The 16,148-nt window shown below is 39.6% G+C and overlaps 1 protein-coding gene across 3 annotated transcripts in view; it reads right to left on the bottom strand.

Annotated features, from left to right (window-relative positions):
- LOC125463330 (non-muscle caldesmon-like) overlaps positions 1-16,148 on the bottom strand; it is a 194,853-nt gene that overhangs the window by 115,293 nt on the left and 63,412 nt on the right. The window lies entirely within an intron of this gene.

Here is a 16,148-nt window from a genome sequence, read left to right as displayed (position 1 = left end):
CATTAACACTCTTTTGTTCAAGCTGCATTGTTTAAGATGAAACAGTGCAACAAAAACTGGTGGTGCAAATATTTAGAATTCTATCTTACAAGTAACAAATGTTTCCAATTGAATAGACTAATGAGAGAGTGTGTGTGTTGCATCTCTGGGACCACCCGGAAGCCTCTCAGAGCTTAACTCCTTCCGTGAATCCAATTCTCTCGGAACAGGAAAGCAAAGACAGCCCAATCCCTGTGGTTTAATCAGACCACATCTCTTCCTGATATCTAATAGTCCATCAAATGGTGATGTCTGTTGATAATCACTGTAGTAAATGCTCCAGCGCTGAGAGGCAGCCCATCATTTCACAGTGAATTCCTTTGAAGCCCACATCTAGAACAGGCTACCTACTACAAAAAGGGAAAGCAACCTTCACTTTCTGCTGCTGCTTTGTTTACAGAGCTGTCAGTGGTTAGCAAAACTCTGAAGGGACTCCGGTGTTTAAGGCCAACTCTTAGATTGCTTCCTGTACAGTGCTGGAGGCCTCCGCTTCCTTTGGAATCCCAGCCTAGACTATCAGCAAGCATTGAAAACATTTTGCAAGTTGTGCGCAGACAGGAGCAGCCTGGATTGGTGGTGCATGTTGCCGGAGGATCAGCTAACCTTGGCTTCAAACACATTTTGTCAGATTCACTCCCATCAGGAGATTGGAAATTTTCTCCTTTATATATTTATTCTCAGACGATCACCTCAAAGTGAACAAATACGAACTAGTATTTCAATCTTTTCAAACAGGAAAGCATCTGCTAAAATAAGTAAGTGCTCTTTTTTTCTCAGGTTTACACTTTGATTCTTCAGACTACAGCCTTGAGCATAGTTATCTCCACATGGATGCATATTGTCTTTAGATATATTGACAAGTTACACCCCGTATTAAGGTAGGCTGTTCAAGCTGTTGTCTCCAGGGGTATAATCTATGACTTGGTGTCAGTTATCTCAGTTCACCAGACATCTGTTCTGTGATGCCAACAGCTTGACTTCAATTCCTGAGGTTACTGTGAAGGCCCTACCTTCTTGACCTCTGCTTCCCCTAAGGTGGAGTGACCTTCAGGTTAAACCACCACCAATCATCTCTCTCTAATGAGGGAGAGCATGCTACGGTCCTCCGGGTCTATGGCAACTTTAATCTATGATATTGGAGGTACTATGTATAAAGTTTAAATCATGGTTTTTTTAAGCCACAAATGGACATTATAAACTAATGTTGGTGTTCTGGTTCAGAATGTATCCAATAAACATCACAATATACTTACAAATATCCATTTTGAAAATGTTCAAGTCCAAAAACACAAATACAACAAATTAGAAAATAGTACTGAGTTGCTAGGATTGTGACATCAGAGACTGAAGCTCCCTTATCCGTCCTCAGGCATCTCTAGCACATGGGAGCTACAACAGCAGTGTCCAACTGTGATCTAATCAAAACGGCTGTGGTTAATTCGCTTCCCAGCCATAATCGTGTATCATCTTGACTTAGACATACTCCATAAATCTATCATCAGTGGGTTCAATATCATTTTATACAGTAAATAAATAGCTACATGTAGCATAGCAAAGGATGTGTAGTCAAGGGTGTCAAAGGCACCAGAAAAAAATCAAACAGGACAAGGAAAAGCAATGAACTATGATCATAGTCATATAGGCTGTTACAGCAAAGGATGAAGACTAACGTGGAGGCTTCATGCAGCAATGGGATATTAGACTATAGGGAAGTCACTGATAAATTTCGGAACTTTAGAAAAAATGCAAGTTTGGAAAAGGGAAGTGATTGAAGGGAGTGGACAGCGCTCAGGTGTTTCTTTAAGAACAGTGTTGATGAAAATTATGTTGAAGCACATCAGAATAATGTCACTGGGGTGAGGACAGAGAGAGAGAGAGAGAGAGAGAGAGAGAGAGAGAGAGAGAGAGAGAGAGAGAGAGAGAGAGAAAGAGAGAGAGAAAGAGAGAGAGAAAGAGAGAGAGAGAGAGACGGGAGGAGAAAGAGATCAGTAAGATTAATGCTAAGGTGGGATGTTTGGGTATTTGAGGAATAGAACAAGAAACGAAGAGAATCAATGATGGGCTTCCTGGTGAGATTTGCTTCATGAGGACAGAACGTGGAATAACAGAGAGACTGTAAAGTATGGGATTAGTTTGAGTGGAAGGGGAGCAGAAGGAAGGTAGATAAGACAGTAACAAATAAGAGGAGGCACTGACAGCTGATGAGCATAGGACTGATTTCTGACTCAGACACGTTAGGGCCATCTGAATTTGCAGAGTGATTTACAAGAAGTAGCAGATGGTGGGAAACCATGTTGTACCACTACAGCAGACACTTGGAAAGGTACCTCCTTGGTATATAAATTGAGGATCAGCAGAAGAAACAGCTAGAAGTGGGGAAGAGGACTTGGTTTTGCCTTCTGGTGGATCTTTGAATATTATTTAGATTTAGCCATGGAAAAGGAACAACGTGCAGCTTGAAGTGGGGAAGAGGGAGTCAGCGGGGAATGGTCAGATTACTCACTCGCTGTAGGCTTTTATACTCAAATACATCTATATGAACACGAATACAGTGTCATACACCACTGCAACTCTACTATTCTAATACATGAGAAAAATACATCACATATACACTTCTCCCTTTGTTCTGCAATTCCAGGTTCCTTCATTCCTAAAACGTTAGGGGTAGCACGGAGGCTCAGTGGTTAGCACTGCTGCCTCACAGTGCCAAAGACACAGGTTCAATTCCCCCTTTGGGTGACTGTCTGTGTGGAATTGCCCTGTGCCTGCGTGGGTTTCCTTCGGGGGCTCCGGTTTCCTCCCACAGTCCAAAATGCGCAGTTTAGGTGGATTAAATATGGGAAGTGTAGGTTTGAAGGAATTAGGGTAGGGTGGGGGTGGGTCTTCAGAGGTCAAATGGTCTGCTTCCACACTGTAGGGATTCAATCACTAGTGCTAAAACCTTTCCCTTTATGGCCAAAAGCATAATCTCAGGTCAAGATGAAGAGACATCATTAAAGGGTCAGAGCACAAGAAAGATGTTATTGTTTCTGACTGTAAAATACCTAACCTAGTTTATGCTGAGATTGGAACCAAAAAGTGGAAACTGTTGTATTCCAGAGTTCTGGCACACTGCATCTCTGACTACAAACATTTACCAAAACGTATCAGTTTCAAATGTAGACTTTAAGGGTTGTGAATGGCGCTGCTTGAAAACGCAAGTTTGAATATGTTGAAGTGATAGTTGAGGAATAGGAGAGGTTCACCAAACTGTTGCACAAAGATTTGTAAAATAATATGACAAATACCTTTGTCCAGGTTTTGATTTGGTAACTGTCTGTAAAATATAGAGTCATTGTCAATTTCACCTACAATTAGTTTCTCAGAAACAGGTAACCCTCAATAACCTTCCAGCCACTCATCAGTACTTTTCTCAAACTTCTGAGCTTGGATTTTCAAATGTGAGACCAGAATTACAAGTCAGACACTGCAATCCCACCTCCTGCCCATCAGCTGCCACTCCTGCTATTTGAACGAGGCATGGTTGGGACAGGCTGGGGGATCACCTCCAGAAGCAGACTTAAGGCAGGCAAAAGGATGGGCAGATAGAAAACTGAGCAGATTAGAAGTTAAGAACAGCAGGCCAGTCCTGTAAATGAAAATGTGACACCCGAGCCTTAACTCCTCAAATCTCCTCATTCACCACACACTCATGCCCCTTGTACCTCCCCATATTCTCTAAATACCCAACATGCCCATTTATACAATTTCAGCCATTTACTGAACTCATTGGGCAAAATGTTACAGTCTGCCACCCCCGGGTCAAGGTGGGACGGCTTGTAAATGTTGGCCTTGGCTTGCACACTGCCTATCCACCTCCCCTGCCAATTAACAGACTCATACATACTTCAGCCCTCCCCTACTTGTATTTACCAACAGCAGCGAGAGCTCCAGGGCAGTTAGAAAGCTGGCAACTTCTACAGCACAGCAGGACATTCAAAGGAACATCTTTTGGGAGACCCCTATTCCCACTGGAGGCATTACCTCACAAAGTCACAACATGCTTTAGTTTTCAAACATTCCCAAACCCTATTGTGTCAAATCCACAGCGTGGCATGGTGGCTCAGTGCTCAGCTGGGGGTGGCACAGCTGCCTCACAGCACCAGGGACCTGGCATCGATTCAACCCTGGGGTGACTGTCTGTGTGGAGTTTGCACATTCTCCCCGTGCCTGTGCGGGTTTCCTTCACGTGTTCCGGTCTCCTCCCATAGTCCAAAGATGTTCAGATGAGGGTGGACTGGTTATGCTAAATTACCTGAATGTTAGGGGCTTGTATGTTAGGTAGATTAGACATGGGAAATGCAGGGTTACAGGGAAAGGGTAGGGGGATAGGGATGGGTGGGATGCTCTTCAGAGGAGCAATGTGGACATGTTGGGCCAAATGATCTGTTTCCACATTGTGGGGATTCTATGTTTCAGCCCTCTATTTGCATCTCACTCCTGCACTGGGTCCAGCTGAAACCCCCCAGTGATCCCCTCCCAAGATTTATCTTAAATCCATCAACTCTTCTTCCTTGCAAGTGGCTACTATTTGAACCTGGCACTACTGGAACAACAAAGCTATGAGCCAGTAAACATCCAAGATGCACCATTCTTGACAGAAATAGAAGGCTCAGCATTGGGCAAATAACACTACTTGTTGGTTGAATGCCTGCAGTGCAAGAAAATAGTCCATAAGCCCTATGAAAACATTAAAAATTCTTTGTGATGCTCATCAGACTGTCAAGACAAATGAATGACTATCCAAAACCAGTTCAAGAAACAAGGTTCTTATTAACTGCTTAGAAACTGAATCTAAGTTAAGATCACGGTCCATTGGCTGATGTACCAACAACTCCTGCTGAGCTCAATTAGTTGGTTTAGAATGCAACCAAGCATTTATAAAAGGGTTTTGTTTTATATCAGTGCCAAAAAACCTCCAAAGCTGAATACAGCGTTTTTTTTGAAAGCCCTCAGCTACCTGTTCAGTCTTTGCAACACAGAAACAGATGGTTGGGCAGAATACCAATTTAAACCTTTTGAAGCAATGATGGTCAACTGTTCCAGTGTTTCTGAAGTGGAGATCAAAGCTCAAAGGGAAATGGACAAAAGTCACTATAGTTCCAGAGAACCACACTCTGCTTTCTCATTTAAAGGAGACAATCGGTGGTGAGTTTAACCTGAGGATCATTGTGACTCAGACAAGGGATGCGCTAGAGAAAGCTGAGCCTCCATGGTGACCTCATCTGCTACAGGATTTGAACCCACCACATCAGCATTACTCAGTATCACAATCCAGCCAACTGAGTTAGAGTCATTGAGTCATACAGCATGGAAACAGACCCTTCAGTCCAATCAGTCCATACCGACCATAATCCCAGACTAAACTAATCCCACCTGTTCCACATAGCCCAATCTCCTCAAACCTTTTTTATTTGTGTACTCATCTAAAAGACTTTTAAATGTTGTAACTTACCCACATCCAACACTTCCCCTGGATGCTCATTCCACACTCGAACCACTCTGTATAAAAAAAATTGTCCCTTGTGTCTTTTTAAAACCTTTCTCCTCTCACCTTAATAATATGGCCCCTATCTTGAAAGCCCTAAGGAAAAGGCATCTGCGATTCACCTTATCTGTAGTCCTCATGATTTTATAAGCTTCCATAAGGTCACCTCTCAACTTCCTTCACTCCAGTGAAAAAGGTCCCGGCCTATTTTTATAACTCAAATGCTCCATTCCTGGCAATGTCCTGGTAAATCTATTCTCAACCCTCTCCAACTTAATAATATCCTTTGTATAACAGGGCAACCAGAACTAGACACGGTACTGCAGAAGTGTTAGTCATAGTCATAGAATCCGTACAGTGTGGAAACTGGTCATTCAGCCCAACAAGTCCACACCGCCCCTCCAAAGAGCATCCCACTCAGATCCATCCCTATATTCTAACCCTGTAACCCTGCATTTCCCATGGCTAATCCACCTAACCTATACCTCCAGACACTATGGGCAATTCAAGAACATAGAACATCGAACATTACAGCATAGTACAGGCCCTTCAGTCCATGATGTTGTGCCGACCTATTATCCCACTAAGATCAATCTACCCTGCATACCCTACATTTTACTATCCTCCATGTGCCTATCCAAGAGTCGCTTAAAGGTCTCTAGAGCATCTGACAAATAATTTAGCATGGCCTATCTATCTAACCTGCACATCTTCAGACTGTGGGAGGAAACTGGAACACCCAGCAGAAACCTACATGGACACAAAGAGAATGTGCAAACTTCACACTGACAGTTGCCTGAGGCTGGAATTGACAGGTCCCCAGCACTGTGAGGCAACAGTGCTCACCACTGAGCCAGTGTGCCACCATGTTAGCTGACACCTATATAGTTCACAATGACTGTCCCTTTTTTGCAAGACATATTCCACTGGAAAACAAGTTGCATCTTGACAGGTATAACGTGCAAGTACATAAGCTCCAGCATCTTACTCTGCAGATCTTCTGGACCTTACGAAGCGAATAACAATTGTTTCAATTCTACATAAAGAAAGTGAATTGTTTTAGACTGATATGAGCATCTGAAATGTTATACAGGCAATTGTTATTTTTGAAATTCAATCAGTTCCTATCTTAGGCGAGTCTCTTCCAAATTACAAGTGAGTGAGAGCAGCCTTGGATTTTTCTGGCCTGTAGTCAGTATTACAGAATCAGCAATCAAAAATCATATGCCGCAGTCCAGATGCCATAATTCTCGTTCCACAATAGGGAGACTTCTGACTGACATTTCTCCCCACTCAAATGGGCATTGTAGAGATTTTATTGTTGGGATTTTAAGGTTAAATTAATTTTGCTTTGCATGCAATAAATTATCTCTCTCCTGCCCCTGACTCAATTCATGCAGTATTCACAGTGAATAGTCAATTTAGGCATTATGAGAGTGGTTGGGTTAGTTTGATTTGCTTGTAGACATTAAGCTACTGATGTGGGCTGATAACTGATTGCCACTAGAGGGGTTGGTAAAACGATAAAATGAAGGTTTGGACAAACAGCAGATTAAGTTAACACTTAAGCCAATCAGAATTTTTACTTCCACAGACTTAAATTTGAACACGTTGCTGCTTTTTCTTTTCAAATGTGATGCCCCATAAACACATAAGACCTTGTAAATTACAAAGATACACAGGTCAAGCTACATAGGAAGATTAGAAAAGCAAGTTATAGATTAGACAGGTAGACATGGAAAATTTTCAGAGGATTTCGTAAACCTCAAAATTCTACATTAGCAGCAACTTTAGCTCTGTCAATGATTTTACAAAAATGTGAGCATGTTGTTTTAAGGTTAGGGAGAAAATACACTTCTTAGTGGTGAATGAATGGAACTGGCTTCCAAAAGAGAGCTGTTGAGACAGTTGGATCAGATAAGGTGAATAAAAGGAGTGATTAGATAAATAGCCCAGTATACAAGTAAACAAATAGAAAGACAGGCCAATGGAAGAAAGTTATTTTACTAAAAAGAATGTAATTTTGTTTGTCAGGTTGTATTATATTTGTCTTGCCAGGTATAAAAGTTTCATTTTATAAGCTTTCCATCAGTACTGTTCAAAACTGCACACAGTAATTCATTAAAATAGCTGGTGCAAATCATTTTAACATTTGACCTACAGGCAATACCAAGTTTCCAGTGAATATGGAATTAAATATACACTTTTCAGTCCTCTGGAGATTTCAGGTATCTTTCTGTTTAAGGGTGGGCACCATTAAAAAAGCCTGCTCGCTCGTTGTGATTCAATGCCCTTTCCTGAAACCAACACTTGATTTGAGTGGATTTGATGTATTATTGTCACATTTACCCAGATACAGTGAAAAGTTTTGTTTTGCATGCAGTATAGCAGATCATACATTACAAAGTGCATTACCGTAATAGAACAGAGTGAGCAATGCAATGTTATGTTTACAGAGAACATGAACCAAGAGCGACATCAATATTAAATTTAAAATTTGAGGTCAATTCAGAAGTCTAATAACAGTAGAAAAGGAGCTGTTCTTGAATCTGAAGCTTTTGTATCTCTGCCCAATGGAAGAGGTTAGTACAGATGAGAAATGGGGTGGGAGGGGTTCTTTGATTATATTGGCTGCCTTTCCAAAACAGTGAGAAGTGAAGATGGAGTCAATGGATGGGAGATTGGCTTGTGTGATGGATTGGGCTGTATTAATAACTCTCTGCAGTTTCTAATGGTCCTGGACACAGCAGTTGCCACACCAAGCAATGAAGAATCCAGATAGAATGTTTTCTATGGTGCACCTATAAAAATTGGTAAGAATCTTTATGGAGATGTTGAATTTCCTTAGCCTCCTAACGAAGTAAAGGCATTGTTGTGCTTTCTTGACCATCAATGTGGGTAGACCAAGACAGGTTGTTAGTGATCATCAATATAAAAGGATATCGGCAAATTGAATGGGTTAATACATATTAAAAAAGGCATTGACAGCCTCAAACATAGTTATGATGTTAATTCACAACACAGGATGTTGGAATCTACATGAACACCACAGTATGACAAGCTTTTTCTGATTGCTTTCAAAAATCATTGAAGCTTGTTTACAATTTGTTTCATGGCTTTATAGTGGAACTATCAGTTCAACTGGTCTAGTAATGAGACTTGAAACAGGTTAGGAGGTATCAGTCAGACCACATAACCTGTTCCAGTTAAAGTTCATCTGAGAACCAACTTCCTAGAAACTTGAATACGATAAACCCCACAGCATGCTGAGAATCCTTCACTTTACAAGATGCTCACTTCAACTGAAAACATCTAAGAAACAACAGGCCTGCCTCATAGAATCATAAAATCCCTACAGTTTGGAAACAGGCCCTTTGGCCCAACAAGTCGACACCAACCCTGAGAGAATCCCACCCAGACCCATCCCGCAATAGCCCACCTAACCTACACATCCCTGAACTCTACAGGCATTTTAACATGGCTAATCCACCTAACCTGCACATTTTTGGACTGTGGAAGCAAACCAGAGCACCTGGAGGAAGCCCATGCAGACACAGGGCAAATGTGCAAACTCCACATACACGGTTGCCTGAGGATGGAATTGAACCTGGGTCCCTGGCACTGTGACACTATTAACCACTGAGCCACCGTGTGGCAGATAAAAGATCATATATCAAAGATGGAGATAATTACAGGCATAACAATTCATTGTATATTTGAAACTGAGAACACGTGTGCGAGATGTGTTTAAGTTATGTGAGAATGAATAACCTCTATCTAAACTCTCAAAAACTTGCTCCTGAATTAATACAAAACTGGGATACACATTCCAAAGGTAAGAAAGTAGACATCTTCTTCACATAAAACTTATTGCTCACCAGCAATAAGAAAACATTATATTTAGCCATGATACATCAAAGTCACATCTTCCCAAGCAACTTAGGTTTAATGACTGATTATTACAGAAAAGTTTTTGTTGAGTTTTTTTTAAAAACTGTTTAGCCAACAAAAAAATTGTTCCACTAAAAGTCCATTTTCAGAAGAACTTTACAAAAAATGGTTTGTCATGTTGGCTATGCCATTAACTGAATAAAGAATAGCCTTGTTGAATCACTCATAAAGGAGATTTAATACACAGGAGCCATAAAAAAACTTATATTACTCACTGGACTACAAGTACAAATCTCCAGGAATTACTATCACAACACCAGCCATTTTCTTCTTCTAAAAAGCAAATAGAATCAAATTTATACAGCAAATTTCCCAACCTCAGGATGCTTTGCAGTCAATCTTACAGCACAGTCGTTGATGTAATATAGCAATCAGGACAGCTAAATTTCACACAGCAAATTATTTCAGTTAGAATGATAAATAGTGGCCAGAAATCTGAGAGGTCCTCGATGTATTGACTCTTTCAAAAATAGGCAGCACACCCTCAGTATTGTGACAAGATGCTAGACTTTTATATTCATGTCTCTGGAGTGAAACTTCAATGCACAATCCACCAGAGTAAGTGCTACCACTTGAATCACTACTGATACAGGTCTCATGACAAAGTTATTCTCATAAATAAGTGTTTGAGCTCAGGTATTCAGAACAAGTCACTATTTATTGTGCTTTGGAGTCAGTTGCATTGTGTCTAAAAGGAAACTCTCCCTACTGATGCGAGCGAGAGAAAACAAGTATCAGCTTTTGTGCAATAGAAAGATTATATCCAGTTTTTTTATTCCCCTTTGGATTAAAGATGGTTGCATCAAAGTTTCATCTCCCAGCAGAGATGGGAAAGCTGAAATCTTGTGGCTTTCCCACTGCTAAACAAAATTTTCTTCCCCTTCTCCATGCTATTTTCATTTGATGGTGGGGTTATTATAGGCCTTAAAAATTGAAAGCCTGCCTCATTGGATGGTTCACAACTATTGAGGAGGCCTGCTGAGGAGCCAGGAACATCCAGAGTTCCAACTTCAAATGTCACTATTAAGTGATGTGTTTTAATTTGATTGATTCATTACAGGGTGGGTAATCTAAATGTTAAGCTTTGTGAAGTAAGAAACAGTTACATAATCAGTTAAGTATGGAGATACACGAAAGTACTTTGCTAATTGTCAAAATCACCACAGTAAATTCAAAACTATGAACATATGTGCAGTGAAAACCTCTGACACGGTTTGGATTGTTATTCACATAATCTGAAGATCTTTAGATTTTTTTGATAAAGGAATGCCTTGATGTTGAAAGTAGACATATCTAAGCGCCAACAACAGAAAGGCGATCTGTTTATTGTTGGAATAGAAATGAAACATTGTCTGTAAGTTAAAAAAAATTTCCTTATTTTCACTGTATTTTATTACTTCAATTGCCCCAGATTTGTCATGAATGCTTGGCTGAGTTTCAGAACAAGTTAAGCTTTTATTCCTGCAAGGGGCTTCAGTTATTATTGATCATCACATTAAAATACACACAGAAGGCAGTTGGGACGTGAACCTGGATCTTAGTAGTAGGAACATTACCACTGTGCTAGAAGAACACTCAGCAAGGGGCTATATTCCTGTTTTGATGGATAACTTGATTAATGTTAAGGGATTATTTGTCTTGATGTGTGAAAATGGTGTGTTTGTTTTTACAACTCTAATGGACCATTTGAGTACATTTACATTTTTCAATGACATTTATTTTCCAATATGAACAATCTTTAAGAGACAACTCTATTAAATTATGAGCACATAATTATGCAAGTTTGTAACACAACTTGCAAAACCAGAAACCTCCTCGTCTGATTTTCTCAGGGAACAAAATATGGCAAGAATAGGGTTTGGAGGTAGACTCAACCTTTGAAAACTGCAAAAGGGTCTGTCTTGTTCAGGACGACCCAGGATGAGAATCTGAACCATAGTGTTAATCAACACACATTCATGATCTTTGCTTCAGTTTTCACAAAAGGTGAAATTTGAACATTCTTGGCATGAACTCAAGTTCAAACCTCTCCATTACACTATCTATTGTGTTTGCCTTGCCACAGCTGGGATGCTTGCTGTAAAACTGCAGTTAAAATCCATTCATAAAGGATATTAAAAGGATTGTTGAGCAATTTTTACATCAGGATTTTTGGATCACTTCTAACGATTGAGCAAACATGGAGATCAGTGCAAGAAAGAGAACCAGTAAGACATCATTAGCAATTTCTGTACACATACTGAATCGGACTGTTATTTATTATGCCAAAGCTACAACATTATTACAATAAACTCTTGAATTTCTATTTGTCTGTGTTGATGGATGTTTCAAATCCACAGCCGCACAAGTTTCTGTAAACTTGGCAGAAGCTAACCTTTATTCTGGACACTGAATTTATATATCGCACCTTCTCATGGCTAAAGCGTCATTTATAAATGACTCCATTGGGAGGTCAGGTACTTTAGATGTATTAGATCATCCCAGCTTCAGTTAACTTATCCTTGACAGGTTTCATGAGATTTAATCTTTAACATCCAGACACTAAGATAAAATTACAAGGGACAATATTTTCAATTAGCCTTGATTGATAGGAAACCTGCAATTTTCCAGCCAGTGAAATCAAAAGAAATCAATTTCATATAAGGTCATGCATGATGTTTCCCATTTGTTTCATATCATTGGCAATTAATCCTTTTTTATTTTATGCACCGTATTCCAACAGTCTTCCAAGAGGCACAGAGAAAGAAGATAAGGTCAGAGATTGTTCAATGTACAGTAGAGTTAGGAGGAGATGGGACAAGTTAGACAGGGGCTTAGCATTTACCTCCTACGTCTGACACATCCACACCTCCTTGTAGCTGCCAGAAAATCCCATCAGCCAGATGTAAAGATGAATGAGAATGAGGCACACAGCTTCATTATGATATTTAAAGTGCCAACTTGCCTCCACATGTGGAATGCTGTACACTATTTCCCTTTCCTATCTCTGGTAAACCACGAGTGGTCAAGATTGAGTTCAGGAGAATGTAAATTGTCTACCCTGAATCCTCATACTGTGACCTCTGGTTCTGGACATATCCACCATCAGGAACATCCTCCCTGAATCCACCCTGTCTCGTTCTGTTAGAATTTTATAAGTCTCTGAGATCCTCCCTCATTCATTAATCAATGTTTTGGGGGAGTTGAGGGGTTCAGTTACCCATGAAATTACATCAACATTTTTGTATTGACCACTAAGCCTCACCAATCATATCCTCCACCCAATGTCAGTTTCCTGAGCCTCCCCCTCTTCTCATGCCACCCAATACTTTTGCAATATCAACCCATGCCTTCGATGTACCTGCCATAGCCAATCACCTTGTATCAACAATGCGCAGGTCTCGGGATGTGTTTGAAATGTACATTAAGAATAATAAGCTTCTGTGTAAATTCCCAGGAGTTTTAATGCAGCATTTTTTGGGTATCTACCCATACGTTTGGTGGAACTGTCTCCATTGCTAATTCAAGGTCAGATACATTCGTAGACTGTCCTGGGAGCAGGGGAATTGTCCACACAAGTTCACACACAAGGACTTTCATATGATGCTGACAAATAAACAGCCTCATGCCTGGTCTCTGATAATTGGAGACTGGAAGATTTGGCCTACTATCATCACTGGGAAAAGGAGGAGATGTTTTGTAAGCCTGCCAATCGCTGTATAGTATCATGCTTTCACCAAACGCCAGCCATAAGTTTCACTGAGGGCACTGCAAAGTTTGAAATTTGCAAAACCAACCTGTCACATCAGTTACACTTCAGAAAAGGCAAACAGAAAAATATTATAGAAATTATGAATTTCTAACTGTCAAATTTCTATCTTTGGTGATTTAACCAGTCATCTTATGTGAAGTCAAATGTTAACATTTTTCTGTTGGCATTCAGCCACTTTCTTGTTAAAATAATGGCAAAAGGAAGGGAGGACATGAGTCAGTCCAAACTTTCAATTCCTTTCTCTGACATTACCTTCTTAAACAATGTATGTTGTTCAACACTTTATCATCCTACAATAGCCCTGGCACTGGCTCAAAAGTTATAATCTTGCTGAGATATCCTTCAACCTCATAATTATATCCTTGCACGTTTAGATTGGGCCCTCTGACTGTTCTCAGTATCTGCAAACCCTACGGGTTAAACTATCACAGGCTCTTTTCCAACACAAACGTAGTTTAAAGGATTCTGTTTGAACAGAAAGCTTTAAATACTTACAGCAAAAACAAAGTAAACATTCTCTAAATTCAACAGTTAATCGTTTGAACACAACACAACTTAGCAGAAGAAATGACATTCCAGCCTGTCTGTTCTCCATATTATACAGCATCAATACTATCACAGAGTCCATCTCTCTCAATTAATTTCCTGAGGGAAATCTAGAGTAAATCTATCAATTTACCGACTCCATGCTCCCCTGGGGAGTCTCATATATCCATAGCATGTGTTGGAAATTCAGGTACATCCTGGGAACAATCTTCTAATCAGAAAATCAAAGAGTTATGCAGTTAATTTTCCAATGTAAATTTCCAGTAGGCAAGGTTCCTCTTAAAGTGCAAAATGGCATTAAAAACCTCAAATAATCCCCAATCTCAAAATTCGCAGAGAAAAATTAGATTCACTCATCTATCCACATAATTGAAGCATGATCTGCTACTACAGACAACTGTCTCTCTGTCCTCAACTACACAAGATCCATCAGATCATGCAACGTATCTGACTGTTCAAGTCAGTGTTTATTCCTAGAACCATTAAAACTGGATCCAGATACTCTGTGTCCAATTAGAAGTTGTGAAAGTCTCCAAGTCAAATGGATTTACACTATCAAGCTCCAGATTGCTTTTAAAACAGAGTCTTAGTATTTCAGAAATAATCATCTTCCACCGCAATTAAAGGAAGTCCAATCTGTTGTCACTGAATCCTGGCAAGATAATGTGGCTTTTACGTTATTTGTTAATTATTTTTCCTTTTGAATTTTTGGGCTTGGAGACTTGGCAAAGGTTAACATCAGAACTGTCACTTGTTGACAGATAAAACCCTGCTCAGTCTGTTCGAGCATGCAATTCGAGGTAAATGAAAATTAATAAAAATGTGATAAATTTTGCATCTCAATGCTGGAATTTCAAGGTATGCACGATTGATAATGCTTATCCAACTTACTGTGTGAGTGTAACAAATAATAGATATCTAGAATTTGTAAGTTTATTCAATAAATTTAGCAATTAATAAAATGTTATTTTGTAGTCATCAAAATTCCCATGATGAATAGTATCAGAAGTAAAATGAGATTGGTTATATGCAACTGGGTGGTGACAGCTCTGTCCTAGCTGTGGTACAGATCTCATTGGGTAGGTCAACTCTGGCATATGTCGTTTATATTCTTACAAACTTAAGGTATATAATATTGAAATGTTGTGATCTTTTGATCTGTATGACAGAATGCCATTATCAGCTGGCAATGATTTTCCAGCTGATCTATTTAAAAATCTTTTGGTTACACAAAAAGAAAATGACACAGGCCGTGCAGCATTTTTTTTTAAAGACAGCAATCTCACAGAGTACTTTATTTTATCATTATGGTGGTGATCCCATTACATCGATCATTTACACAAGCTTCCAGTAACATGCCATTGCAATGATAAGCTGGAGTCCCAAGGCTATTCAATACAGCATTCCATGTAAATAATGATTGTCAGTATGGTCTATTTCACATTATGCTGGAGGATTGTGACTGAACCAAACTTGGATGTTAATTCGAAACAGAAATGCTGCACCACACAATCATGATTGGATATTCTACTTGTGCTAAGAATACTCGAGTGTTCACCTTAAAGAAAAAAGGGTTACAGGGCACAAATTTTTGTTTGATTTTATTTTCTCTGGGTTGGAGGGGAGGTGAGGTACAAATTTGGGAACATGAGCTCTTCAAACCAAAGCAATTACTTCAAAAGGTCTATTTTTCACATGAAGACATCACAATACAATTCCAATAGAAACATTATTTCCATCAATGCAACAACTTAAATAAGTCATAAATGAAATATTCTCATGAGGCAAAGCACAACATCCAGGCAGCACTGTGTCGCTCAATTATTAATTATTTTGTTAATATGTACTGCAAACTCAATTAGAAGCTCAAGCTCAGCTCATCGATTTCATTGTTCAAATTGGGGGAAACTGAGAAGCTCATGAAGAATTATCTTTGTTCTTGGGTTGTGCAGGAATCCAAGATTCATTCATCTAAAGGTAGTAGTGCTCTCACTGAAAAATACTCATTGCAATGTCAGGAGATGTTTGAAACACCCTCATTGATTACCCTGATGGTAAAATGAATAAAACCAGCAGGAAAATTGGAGAAAGAATACCAACATAATCACAAACAAATCTGTTAATCCCACGCAGATTGGACATAATATGAACAGGAATGCCATGTCAAATGTAGCTTATTATTCTGAAGTGATTTCAGAATAGAATGTAACATCAGGTTTTGGGCATCATGAGGAATTTCACAGTCTCCACATTATCGAGGGAATTGGTGCACTCAAAAGGGAGGACACATCAGAGATTATACTTTAACAGTTTAGACCTAGTTTGCTGAGTAGT

The sequence above is a fragment of the Stegostoma tigrinum genome, chromosome 25, assembly GCF_030684315.1.
Source record: "Stegostoma tigrinum isolate sSteTig4 chromosome 25, sSteTig4.hap1, whole genome shotgun sequence".
In the NCBI taxonomy this organism is placed as follows: Eukaryota; Metazoa; Chordata; class Chondrichthyes; order Orectolobiformes; family Stegostomatidae; genus Stegostoma; species Stegostoma tigrinum.
The sequence above is the reverse complement of the archived record's forward strand: the minus strand, read 5'-3'. Positions and strand labels throughout refer to the sequence as shown.